The 14,607-nt window shown below is 34.9% G+C and overlaps 1 protein-coding gene across 3 annotated transcripts in view; it reads left to right on the top strand.

Moving 5' to 3' along the window:
- The window catches only part of LRFN5 (leucine rich repeat and fibronectin type III domain containing 5), a 273,614-nt gene that overhangs the window by 136,295 nt on the left and 122,712 nt on the right, over window positions 1-14,607 (top strand). For all 3 annotated transcript variants that reach the window (XM_084866863.1, XM_084866862.1, XM_084866861.1), the window contains exon 2: window positions 3,616-3,788. The gene's annotated coding sequence lies outside the window, so the exon portion shown is untranslated. The remainder of the gene's footprint in view (window positions 1-3,615; window positions 3,789-14,607) is intronic.

Genomic DNA, 14,607 nt, shown 5'->3' with positions numbered 1-14,607 from the left:
CATGATTAGTACTTTCAGATATTATGCCTTGAAATAATTACAGCTTTTTGTAATATTATTGCTGTTTTTTTTTAAAATATATTCTAATTGATTTTTTACAGAGAGGAAGGAGAAAGATAGAGAGTTAGAAACATCGATGAGAGAGAGTCATCGATCAGCTGCCTCTTGCACATCCCCTACTGGGGACATGCTCGCAACCAAGTTACATGCCCTTGACCGGAATAGAACCTGGGACCTTTCAGTCCGCATACTGACGCTTTATCCACTGAGCCAAACCAGTTTTGGCTGTTTTTATTTATTTATTTAAAGAAAACCTGAGTAATATGATTACTGCTATAATTCTACCAAGGTTTATAAGATGTTAATGTCCTACTTTTGCTCAGATAGTGAAATTGGGATCAAAGTACAGACAGTCCCTGATTTATGACATCCAACTTAAGTTTTTTGACTGTATGATGTGTGAAAGTGATTCCATTCAGAAGAAACTGTGCTTCAAATTTTGAATGTTGATCTTTTCCTGGGCTAGTGATATGTGGTATAATATTCTCCCATGATGCTGGACATCGGTAATGAGTCACAGCTTCCAGCCACCCAGGCAGTCGTGAGGGTAAACAACCAGTACTCTACAGTGTTTCCATTGTTTAGATGAGTTTCCCCAATGGTAGGCTAGGTTAAGCTATGATGTTCATTGGTTAAGTGCATTAAATGTATTTTCAGCTTAAATTATGTGTTTTTGGGACATAACCCCTTGAAAGTAGAAGAGCATCTGTATACATTTAGACAACTGATGAACACTTAGCAAAGACAGAGGGGAAGAAAGTTCTTCTAGGGACTGCAAGGGTCATGAGTTTCAGTTTTATTAAAGATATTCTGTAATAACTTCCAGAACTTTGCCAGTTTCCTGAGTTCTTTCAGAGTTTAGTATTGTCATTCAAGGTAATCATTAGAGGAAGAACCATATTTCTTGGGAATACATGTACATACAAATTAACTGTTGCCAGATGTTCTAAGACTGTGGAAGAAGGCAAATATATCAACCTGGAATTAAGAAATCGATCAGAATTTCCTATAAGATGTTTTATTTTAGCATACTCTCAAGAAGAAAAGGAAACACTAGAAAAATTGTATTTTTCTAATTCCAATCTAACTATTTTTGGCATTACAATGGTCAAAAAATATGGACTAAAAAAAGCACCTTATTGTTTCTTTACTATAGAATTTATGATGTTTTTTTGAAATCTTACATCATAAGATATAAGAACATTGATTTGTTGTCAGATAGACCTAGATGAAAACCCCAGCTTTGTCAACTACGAGCTATATTACCTTGCCAAAGGTTAGTTGAAATATTTATACTCCTGCCTCTTATGCCAGTATATAGATAAATGTAATTTATCTCATTTTATTATTGAGAGAATTGACTTAGATCAGGGGTCCTCAAACTTTTTAAAGTGGGGGCCAGATCACGGTCCCTCAGAGAGCTGGAGGGCCGGACTATATGAACTACTAATTCCTACTGTAACACCTCAGCTGCGCTCACTGCCCAAAAAACCTGGCGGGCAAGATCAGACTCCTCTGCGGGCCGCATGTGGCCCGCAGGCCGTAGTTTGAAGACCCCTGACTTAGATGATACATATTTTCATAGTTGGCACACATTAAGTGCTTAATAAAAGTATTATAATGAAAGGAAATGTTATAATTAATAAATAATGTAACCATACCTAAAAAGAAGTTTCTCTGGGAAATTAGAATTTAGATAGCATTATAACAGTCACTATACTCTTCAAGCTAAAATGAATACATGTAAATACTGTTGGTCATTAATCCTTTTTTGTGGTTGTTAGGATAATTATAGGAAATATATATATATATATATATATATATATATATATATATATATATATATATTTTGCTATCATAATGCAATAATATAAAGCATCATTATAAGTTCAAAGTTATTCCTGCTTTATACTATCTCTTCACTACAGAAAAGAGGACATAATCAGAGTTTCAAAAACAATGAGGCTTCTTGTTCTAAACATTTTACTTCTAGGAATTTATTATACATGTATTCACTCTTAGATACATGTATATTGACATTGGTTAAATCACTTTATAATAAACAAGCCTAGAAAATTATTAATTTTCAATTGGAACACGTGAGCAGATTGTGTTATATGCATATGAGAGATATTTGCTGATACAATGGATGGGGTTGTTAATAGAAGTCAGAAATGGAATGATCTCCCTGATATGTTAAATGAAAGGCATAGGACAAACAGGGTACTGTATTCTTAGATATGTGTAAAAATCTATGCACACATACTTTTATGTATGTGTAAACTATTTCTTATAGGACATTCTGAAATGTGAAATTAGTTCTTTCTGAAAGGAATGTGTCTTGCTTTGGAGGAAGATTTACTTTCAGATTTCTTGTAATTTTAGCATGCATGTAAAATTAGTTTAAAATATTAATAGAAAGAAAGAAATGACAAGGCAAACAATAGCTGTCTCAGAGTGGTTAGTGCATGATTGTTTTATATTTGTATGAGTATGTCATGAGTTATTCTATAATTTTATATTTTGTAATATAAAATTTTAAAAGATCATTTTTGACACATTTAAAAGATGATTTGAAATGAACTATAACTTACTTTTATTTAACTTTAGTATTAATGTATGCATTGATGTTTAGCATTTCAGAATAATTTCAGTGTAAACTTAGGCAATAGCTTAACTTATGGGACAATAAACCTAACCTGTTATCTTTGTATCATCTTATATATTTTTTATTATTTTTATTGTTAACTTTGGAATTGCATTATTCCTCATTCTTGCTTCTGTAGATGAAATAAGTCATAGCTTAGGAAAACTACAATGCTTTTATTCATTTTAACATTTTTATAAATTTAGCTCATTTTTGCAGTAAGAATAATGATTGAGTATCAGCTGGTTCTGTTAGAAGAATCTTTGGGGGGTAAATATCGTGTCTTAAAGAATTAGGTCTATTATTATTTAGATTGACATGGAACCCTTAGAAATAGATAGAAATCAACAATCTTCTGACAGAAAGTTAAAATACAACTGGCATAGCTGTGTATTTTCTTCATAGACTTATGTGTTGAAATAAGTAGTTTATCTATTGAAGGAAAAACAGGCAATGCAACATAAGACTAATAGCTTCATGAGGGCAGGATTTAAGAGCTTCATTTCAGTGATATATCCCCAGGGTCATGTATCTGGTGCACAGTAGGTAATTATTATACATTTATTGACTAAGAAAAAATTTTGGCATTCACTTGCAAGTTGAATTAATGGAAATACTATATATAAAATTGAAATACATATCTGTTGATTGTTTAAACTATTTTCAGTTATGAGATAAGAAGACTCCTTCTAAAATGAAAAACAGAACGCGACATATCTATTGAAATCAGAGCATACATATTGCACATTCCTCTAGAAAGCCTCATTATGCAAATCTATTTAAATTCCATTTAGTGATATTCCTGATATAGTTTGAGGTTGATCACACAGTTAACAGCAACTATATTTATCAAAGATACTTCCTAAACATATTTTGATACACCTTTTTTGTGCTTGTCTCCTCTGAAGAGTCCCTGTAATCATTCAGCCAGGTGTTGGGAAGCCATGCAGTAGCTGAGCACCCTTCCTTCTGACACCAGCCTCAGACTCAGTTTTGGAGATGCTTTCACCCTGTGGGTCTGCAGCAGCCAGGCAGAGTGCTGATTCCTTCCCAGCAGTGAGGAACTCTTCAGGCTCCAGAAGTAAGTTGATTGCCTTCAGTTTGATCATTGCCAATGGGAGCTCCTTCCAGTTAAAAAGAATGTTCTAATTGTTGCAGACTTCCGTGGTTGAAAATAATTCATTGCTAATTGTGTTTCAAAGCTAATTTTATACAGGGTGTCCCAAAAAATGTATATACACTTTCACAGCTGAGAGCTCAATTTTGAAAAATGGAATGTATTTTGATAAACACTGCCTTTGTAATTATTCCAAGTGTGTATACATTTTTTGAGACACTCCATATTTCTTAATGATAAATAATAACCTATAGATCTATTGGTTTTTTGATGAAAAAATACATACCATGTACTTACATAGTGTTATTTATTTCTAGTAAAATTATTGACAGGGAAAAAATGGGTTTGCTAATATATATATATATATATATATATATATATATATATATATATATATATATATATATGTATATACCAACAACAACCTGACAGCCTTCGTTATTCTACCATCAGAAATAGAAGAAGCAAGCTAACTTTTACTTAACATTGGCTATGTTCTAGAAACTCTGCTAAGTGTTTGGGCATATATTGCCTATGCTGGGAGACAATCCTTTGAGTGAACAGTTGCTGACTTGAAAAGAAATTCCGAACATTTTGTTGATTGAACACCAGATAATGACTAAGACTAGTCATGTGTGTATCTTATGCCTTGTGTTAGTATGGATCAAAAATGGAATTTTCAGTAATGATTCTCTTTCTACATTTTAACATCCTATTGTATTTAATATTCTCTATCCAATTCATGTCATATTGCAATATAAAAATAATTAGAAAATGTACAGTATATCTTAAATGTTTTGTATCTACAATAAAAAACAGGCAATATCTCCCCCCCCCAAAAAAAACACATAGAAGAGATTTACTAAAAAACCTTACAAATTAATGTACAAATGAAAATAAACATTATTCACTAATTGTTATTTTTCTATCATTTTTCTGGAGATACAAAATATATATTTGTTATGTCTATGACCTATATCTTTATGAAATTTTCTGTTTAATTAGGATTGTTTCATAATGCATTGCCATAATTTATATTTGCAGCTTTGAGGAATAGACAGGGAAAATATTACAATACTAATGTTTGCACGTAAGTACAATAAATAGATGCAGAATGAACAAGTATTTTATCAAAGTACTTTGACTAATGATTTGTAAAGCTGAGATAAAATCCTTGGCCTTTTGATTCATAAAAATCTAGCACTTATTCAGTGTGGCTCGGTTGTAGTGTCATCCTATAAGGTTGTAGGTCTGATTCCCAGTTAGGGCACACACCTTAGCTGCAGATTCCATCCCCTGTTGGAGTACATACAAGAGGCAACCAGTTGATGTTTCTCTTTCACATTGATGTTCTCTTTTCTCTCTCTCTCTCTCTCTCTCTCAAATCAATAAACATATCCTTAGGTGAGTATGAAAAAAAAATCAAGTATTTATTCTATGACTTTGATCTCTTGTGCTATATAGAGATATGGGGGTGAAACTAGAAATAGAATTTTTCCTGATTGGTTGGAATATTGAGTGACATATTTCTTTTGTGTCATTGAAGGAGACTTTGTGGCTGCTTGTAAATATTAATACTGGAAAAAAAAACCTGAAGAAAAGGGAAATCACGTATAAGAAAATGAATTGAAATCAGGAGACAAATTCCAAGCTACATTTATATTTTGGGGCTTTCTAATTACTGGATAAATCAGATAAATGCATTAATTACATGGCTATTTATGTCCATAGGATTTGAAAAGTCAAGACAATTTCTCTGGAAAAGTCCTTACTTTCCTGGTTCATATTTATTGTTCTATTGTTTTGCCATTTTTATAGTTTAGTTAGTTTAAATTTGATATATTTCTTTTTATCCCTCCTTCTCCCAAATATTTGATATAGGCATCTCTTGCTGCTCTTAGGAATATATTTTTATCAAAATGTCACCACACAGAAAATGCTGTGGGTGAATTTTTATAAAGAGCAAGGTTTGTTATAACTTTGATATTGTTGTTTGGTAATTAGGGGCTTAGCAATTAAAATTTCCTTGAAAGAAAGGGTAGAAGACACTTAATAATCTTAGTTTACAGCATGTTACAACTCAGTGTGCCAGCAATATAATGTCTATGCCTGTCAGAGAACATAGAGATGGTTTAAGAATTTATTTTTGAATCATGGTGCTATGGATTACATAAGTTTTAAAGTAGGCAGCAAGTACATTTTGCTAGTATGCTCAAAATAATGTATAAGGACCACTTTTAAGAGATAAACAGAAGGATATATTAGATTATATTGAGGTTAATTTATTATAGCTATAACTGTAGCATAAAATGATGAGTCTAAGTATGCGGGAGACAGATAAGAAGTCATTATTTTAGCGTAAGTTTCTTCTTTGTATATTTTATTACCTTGTACTCCTTTGGTACATGATTTAATCATTTATCTTAAGAATTGCTTTTGTTGCTTAGGTCCTTGAGTTGTTTATTAAATAAAGAAACTTGAGGAAGATATTCTAGATTTTTCATCTTTTACTTTCCTTAAAGAAATAGAGAGCCCCATCTAAGCCTGGTTGAATTCCGCATTTGGAAGACATGGAAATGTATAGGGTTTGTTTCTTAAAAGCAATCACACAAGAGCTCCAGAGATTTTATCTGCCCAAACAATTAGATAATTAATGAATTTTTTGTTTTCCATGAATGAGGCTGACTTTTTAAAAATAAATCATCTGATGTCATGAAAGTTCTTAGCAAAGGAAATACATTTACTGATATAGATTCCCTTATGTAAATCATAAGACTTAGTTAATTCAAATACATTTTCATTTACTAATAGCAATAAGGCTAAAGGATTTACTTAATTAACCTGGCCTTAGAAAGCTAAACAGAAATAATTTATATATTTAAAATGCCTCTTCTGAGTTAATGCTTAATTCAATTTTTTTAATTAGCAGTCCATTAGTCCCTAGAAGTAGAATCTCCTTTCCCCTTCCTATTTTTTTTCTTTGGAGTAACATTAGGCTGAAATTCTTTTGTGGAGTTAATCACCCTGAAAATAGAGAAAGTAAATACATTCCTAATTAGGTTCCCCAAATTTCAAATAGCTCATTGAAAATTCATAGCACATCCATTAAATCCTTTTAAAAATAAATGGAATACTGGGAACTTTCTTAGAGGAAATAATGAATGGAGAAGTAGTACAATAATGAGGCAATGGGATATCCATTAGTTATTAGTGCAGGAAAGGTGAAGAGGTGGTGGTTGTTATGATAGTTATGTTTCTCACTGTGGCATTTTCAATTAGTCTTGGTCAGTAAAATAGTATTTGTTTCTGTTTCTGCTGTTGTTTCTGGTTTAACTAAAGCACTGATGAATTTACACAATAAACAATGTCTGAACAAGAGATGCATATGCCTGTGTAAATAGATTTATATATATATATTGTATAAAGATAATTTGCTATACACATAATAGCAATGATGATCATTCTATAAAACTAATATGCCTTCTATATATTAAGGTTTACTTACTGACATTTAATATGTAATATTTAAAATAATTTTATTTTGTTGAAACAAATTTCCTGGTGTTTAAGACTTGTAAATATCAACTCTGATAACATTAGGTGACTTATCATAATTGCAAACATTATTTAATACTTTCAAGTATTTTTAATAAACATTATTTTTTTTATTCTTATACTATCTGTTTGAGAAACTTTAAAAAATTATATATGCTCTCAACCAGATAGATTTTTTTATGCTTAATATCTTTAGGTATATATTTATTTATATACTTGAAATCATACCAGACACTTGAGCCACAAAAGCACAGTTAGAAAGTTAGTGTTAGCATGATATGCTAACCATAAATACTAAGGTGGTTACATGAATTAGATTTAGTAATCCTAATTATAAAAGAGAGAACAAAGGAGAAACATGTTATACTATGCAGTACTCATTTTAAAAAACAGAGTGCGAAATTCTTAAAGAAAGCAAAGTTTATAATGACTATCAAGAATATATATATTTTGGGTCCAGTTTGATACATCCAATTTCCTTAAGTGCCTTAAATTTAACATGTTGCAAACTAAGCACTTGGTTCTCCCTCCATATATACTCTTTAGATATTTTATGACTTCACAATATACCAGATTAAAATAAAAAAATAAAAAAGGAATCATCTTGTCATCTCTCTCCCTAATTCCACAAATTCAGTCACCTAATCTGGTCATATTTACCAAAAAAACACAAAACAATATGAAATTCATCCACTTTTTTCCATTTGGGACTATCAGTACCCGGTCCCAGATAGTATAATGTCTCCCCTGGGCTATTCCAGAGGCTCCTAAATGATTATATACACAGAGGTACCTATTCTGTCTATTCTCCATAAGCAGCCAAAGAGAGATTTATAGGACACAAGATTGAGATGTCATATCTCTCTATAGACAAAGTTCCTTATCACAACTTACATGCTCTTAGGGCTTAGCACTTTTCTAAATGCACCCTACTTATTCCATAGCTCCCTTCCCTTTCTGCATTCCAGGAACCACCAGAAGTCCTTAGGTTTTTCCCTGTCATGTGATCTCCCACATAGGTCTTTGCACCTACTTGTTTCTCCCTGAAGAGATACTTATTTTGCCTACTATCTCAACAAGCTAGTCACCTCCTGGAGGAAGCCTTCCTTGCTATGCCTGACCATATTACCTTCTCTTAGCACGTGTAACTATAACTCATTACAATTGTATGTCTCTTTGTGGCGGTGTCTGATAATGTTAACTTCTCTGCCAGATTATAAGCACTATCTGGTCACAAACCATGTTCATTTTATGCATCATTGAAACTCCTTTTTATATTGAACAAAGACATAGATTACTCTCTCTCTCTCTCTCTCTCTCTCTCTCTCTCTCTCTCTATATATATATATATATATATATATATATATATATATATATATATCTTTCTTTCTGTGTGTGTGTGTGTGTGTGTGTGTGTGTGTGTGTGTGTGTGTGTTTGTGTTTTAAGAGATAAATTTCTGAAATCTGGAAAAAAATATCATAGGAGTATCAGGTAGGGAAAGAAAGATTCCAAGGATATCAACTGGAACAAAATTTTTTGCATTTTCCTCTTGTCAAGGCTTGATCCTGTTTACTGCAGTCTTACCATTTTTTGGTTCCCCCCCACCCATTGCCATTAAATTACTACCCTTTCCTCTTTTTAGTCTTAGCACCATTTTCAAGGACTTGTTTTCAGATAGGTAATGGATCAAGACCCTGTGCTTGCTGTTATGAAGCAGGTTCAGATGAAATCAAATGAAATTTTTGTCTAAAAAATAATTATATATCAGTAAGAGAAGAAAGAGTAGTACAGAGCAAACAGAACTGCCATAGATAAATAATGATAAAAAGGTGAAAATGGTCTTGGGAGTTCAATGGACAAAAAGGTACTTCCATCTGAGATTATGCAAACATACTCTTAGTAGAAGTAGACTTGTCTGGACCTCAGGGATAACTTTCAACATTGAGTGTTGTTAACATGCTGATGTATTGTGTCATTTCGGTAAAAATTCCAGAAGGTAGACATAAAATGTACAGTTTTCCCCAAAGTCCTTAAGTAATGACACCAAAACTAAAAATGCCTTAGCTGGCAGTATGTGGTATTGAAAGGCCTCTGCTCTCTCTGCCTACTGTTAGTGTTGGCACTGTGGGTTGCTAATACTACAGTTCTTACTGTGCAGTGTCCTGGGAAGAGGTCTGAACAAATTCCTTTCCTTAGGAGATAATGATTACATGTAGGCCCAGGAGAGATTGATGTCATGGGGAGAGTACTCCTGGAAGCTGACAGATGCATGGAAACAATCTTATTGCAAAGCATTGGCTATGAAACCCATTGGGAAAAATCCGATTTGTACAGACTCAGCCTCAGGTATTATCCCAGTTATGTTGATGAGCAACCTGTCCCACTGACCAAGCAGTTAACCTCCCTTATACTATTGTAAGTGTCACCAGGGAAATTTTAGCTTATGTCAGATGTAGAATTTTCTGGGTAAACTGAAGCATCTTTCACCAACATAAAACTGAATGTGGGTGATTTTACAGCAAGAAAAACCTTGGCAATACAAAGTCTTCTAAAAGAAAATCCAAGGTTTGCCATATGGAGAAAATGACAGACTCAAGGAATCTATGTATATTGATCCTAAACACTAACTTAATATTATGAATGACACATTTGAATGGGAAAGACAACTTTGATATTTATAGTTACCACTACATGGGAAGATGTGAAAAAAAGTAGGGCCTTTGTAGACATATCTTAACTGGTTAAAAACAATGTAAGAAGACTTATGTTGGATGATTCACTTGGATAATACAGTTTTGGCCCAGAAGTACTAATGGATAGAATGTTGAAGAACCTCAGTGGTGTTGAATATATTTTACATTTGAGAAGGGATAAATATAGCACACCATTGGGAATATTGACAAACTGGAGTTGAGTTATGAGTTAGTCCCAAATGAATTTAGAAATATTTAATGTGTCACTGACTTGGCATAAAAACACATTTCTCCCCTCTATCCTACCTAATAAAATTAACCATCACTCCACTACACCTACAAGCCACTCCCACAAGCCAATCAGATCGAGTATGCAAATAAACCCAACCAAGATGGCTATGGTCACAGAGAGCAGAAGGGAAGCTTGGGTTTCCCCAGCAATGGAAGAAGCCAAGTTTCTGCCTGCCCTAGCCGGCCTAAGCCTCCACTCCAGGCTACAGTTTCAATTATAGAAGGTAAACAAATCCAAACAGAAATGGCAGCAGCCATGGAGCTGGAAAGAGCCGGATTCTAGAGTTGCCCCTGGCAATAGAAGAAGCAAAGCTTTCCACACATCCTTGAAAGCCCAGGCCTCCACTCCAGGCCATAAAGTTTCAATTATAGAAGGTAAATAAATTCCAGATAACAGGACCTCCAATTGGGATGCCAGGGGTTTCTGCAGGCCTGCAAACCACCACAGGCCCTTTGCTCAGGCCATCCCACACCCCAAAGAAACCCCCACCCTGATCTGGGACATTCTTCATGGCAAACCAACTGGCCCCCACCCATGCACCAGACCTCTATCCTATCTAATAAAAGAGTAATATGCAGATTGACCATCACTCCAACACACAATATGGCTTCCCCCATGTTGTCAAAGATCCTGCCTTTCTGTGGTCAGGATCCTGCCCCTATGTGGACACAAGATAGCCACCACAAGATGGCCAGCAGGGACGGGCAGTTGGGAGGCACCAGGCCTGCAAGGGAGGGCAGTTGCAGGCCATCAACCTTGCAGGGGAGGGTAATTAGGGGTGAACAGACTGGCAGAGGAGGGAAGTTGGGGGCAAACAGGCTGGCAGGGGAACAGTTAGGCATCAATCAGGCTGGCATGGGAGTGGTTAGGGGTGATCAGGCTGGCAGGCAGAAGCAGTTAGGGGCAATCAGGAAGGCAGGCAGGAGAGTAGTTGGGAACTAGCAGTCCTGGGTTGTGAGAGGGTTGTCCAACTGCCCATTTAGGCAATCCCTCGAGGGACACCCCCTTACCCCCTTGCATGAATTTTGTGCATTGGGCTGCTAGTAAAGCAATAAACTATCAAGCAGATAAGGTTTGTCAACTGAGGAGAAAGCTTTGTTTGTGAAAGCAACATTCTCCCCCCCCACCGCCCCCAAAGGCTGTTCTTGGTGTCTGGCAATTCTGAATCCATAATAAAACCTTGGCTTTCCTTTTGATCACTTGCATGCAAATATGGATTATAATACTAAATCCTGAAGCCTTAACATACTGTTTACTATCTGGAAAACAAATAACCTTTTAAAACCTGCTTACTTATTTATGTCATGAAGATAGAGTTCCATTACAAGCACATGAGTACCTCCTAGGTTATTTCAGTGCCTGCTACAATAATGATTCTAACACAGAAATAATCCGCAATTGAAAGCATGCATTTATTATTTATAAAGAAGCAGAAAGACAGAGTAAACTGTTTTGTAACAAGAACTCTATACTTAAAATTGAGAATTGAAAAGTAAACACTAACAAATAAAACTATGTATTATAATATTTTCATTTTATATAGGTTATTTTATGAAGAATTGTTTAACATTTCTTATGTGCAACTTGAAATAAAACTATAGAATCTCAGAATTTTCATTCAGTGTAATTAAAGAATGACTCAATTATAGTGGTTATAGAGATAATAAGAGTGGACCTGCAGCATTTATGAGTTGTATTGTTGTAGCTATATGTAAACACTCCAGCCTGTAAAGTAGTATTCAAGAGTGAGTCACATAATAATGAGTCCAGAAGACATTTAACATCAAAATTACTTGTTTATTTCATTCTCTATTCATCATGACATGCTAGTAACTTTTATTAAATGTATAAATACTTTATAATTTTTTAGCTATATTATTATATTATATTATATTATATTATATATATTATATTGTAATGTTATGTTATGTTATGTTATGTTATACTAGAGGCCCGATGCACAAAAATTCATGCAAGAGCAGGCCTTCCTTTCCCCAGCTGCCAGCACTGGCTTCCCTCCGGCACCTGGGACCCTGGCTTCCCTCCTCTGTCCGCCGGCAGGTACCTGGGACCTGGGCTGCTTCCCTCTTCTGGCCACCCTTAGGCACCTGGGGCAAAGGGCTGGCTTACCTCCTATCCCAGCTTCATCAGGAAGATTATCCAGAATGATGTCTATAAATCATCCAGTCTAATTAATATATTACCCTTTTATTATTATATTATATATATATTATATATTATATTATATTATATGATATGTTATATATTATATATTATATATTATATATTATATATTATATATTATATATTATATACTATATACTATATACTATATACTATATATTATATATTGATATTATATATTATATATTGATATTATATATTATATATTATATATTATATATTATATATTATATATTATATTATATTATATTGTATTATATTATATTATATTATATTATATTATATTATTATATTATATTATACTAGTGGCCCAGTGCATGAATTATTGCACATTGCAAGGAAATTAATTAGAAGAAATATTTTAATATCGCTACTTACCCTTTATAATAGAAGTGTCAACAAAATTCAGGATTGACAATGACAAATCAAAACACATATGTGCGATTGGCGCCAGTGAGAGCTTTATATAAATTGTACATGAGTGACTAAACTTAGCCTTTTATAGATATAGAATAAACTTGCTTAATTAGACCTACTCTCTGATTTAGCTAAACTCTTTCCAGCCCAGTGAAGCACCCAAACTTCTCTTTCAGATAATTGTCAGTATACAGTAACAAATATCAACACGAAGCACATTATTATTGTAGATCATGCAGGGAGAACAAAGGGTATAATATTTAACTGTAGCAGTGTTTGACTATATTCTATGCAGTGAGAAAACCTGAAGTCCACATTTTTTCCTTCTTTTCAGTCAAGTCAAATTTCTAAGCTTTCTAAATCTCAATTTCCGACTAATGAAAAGAAAATAGTATTACCAAGTCTCCTATTTACCTACTCCAGGACTTCTGTGAGGATCAAATGAGATGAGGCACAGGAAAATGTGTCACAGACATTTGGCTAAAGTATAAAATTTTGCACTTGCCTGTAGAGCAAGTCGTGTTCCTGGGCTGAAGAAACTCCAAGGAAGCTCGTTGCTAGGAAGAGGAAGCTGGGCGTTGCTACATGATGTCATTACCCGGCGCCCACAGCCACCATCTCCTGGCTGGGCTGCGGGACACATTTTGCTCCACGGGTCTTGGCAGCATAGGCTGCCATTTGGTGGGCACTCACTCTGGGATGGTGGCAGGGCCTGTGTCCCACTCGGGGGACAGAGTGTTGCTTTGTCAGCACCAGGTCTGCAGTGCTATTTCTTTGTAAAGGGCCAGTGTGCATCACTGCAGCTCCTGCATTGAGCACCAGCCCCCTGGTGTTCTGTGCGTGTCATAGCATATTAGAGGGACACAGCATATTAGCCATATATGTATACACTAGAGGCCCAATGCATGAAATCTGTGCATTGGGGGGGTGGGGGGGGGGCTGCACCCTCTCTAATCTGGGACCTCTTTGGGGATGTCTGACTGCCTGTTTATTCCCGATCCATTGGATCAGGTGTAAACAGGCAGTCAGACATCCCTTTCACAATCCAGGACTGCTGGCTCCCAACTACTTGCCTGCCTGCCTTACTGATTGCCCCTAACCACTTCTGCCTGCCAGCCTGATCACCCCCTAACCACGCCCCTGCCAGCCTGATCAATGCCTAACTGCTCCCCTGCCAGCCCAATCTCCACCAACTGCCCTGACACCCTAGTCACCCGCAAATGCCTCCCTTGCACATTCCCTCTTTATTATTTAGGGTTTTTTTCTTTAGCATATTGCACAGTCCTAACTGGTTTGGCTCAGTGAATGAAGCATTGGCCTACAGACTCAAGGGTCCCAGGTTCGATTCTGGTCAAAGACATGTACCTTGGTTGGGGGCACGTATCCAGTGGGGAGTGTGCAAGAGGCAGTTGATCAATGTTTCTCTTATAGATGTTTCTAGCTCTCTATCCCTTTCCCTTTCTCTCTGTAAAATATATATATATATATATATATATATATATATATATATATATATATATATATATATATAATATATATATTAAAAAGAAACATTTAAGATTCCTCTATATCTGCCTGGTTGGTGTGACTCAATGGTTGAGACCCCAAGCTTCCACTGCTGGAAGGGGATTTCACCCTGGC

The sequence above is a fragment of the Pipistrellus hanaki genome (genome assembly GCF_964339955.1).
Source record: "Pipistrellus hanaki genome assembly, chromosome: 1".
In the NCBI taxonomy this organism is placed as follows: Eukaryota; Metazoa; Chordata; class Mammalia; order Chiroptera; family Vespertilionidae; genus Pipistrellus; species Pipistrellus hanaki.
This window is presented reverse-complemented; position numbering and strand designations above follow the sequence as displayed.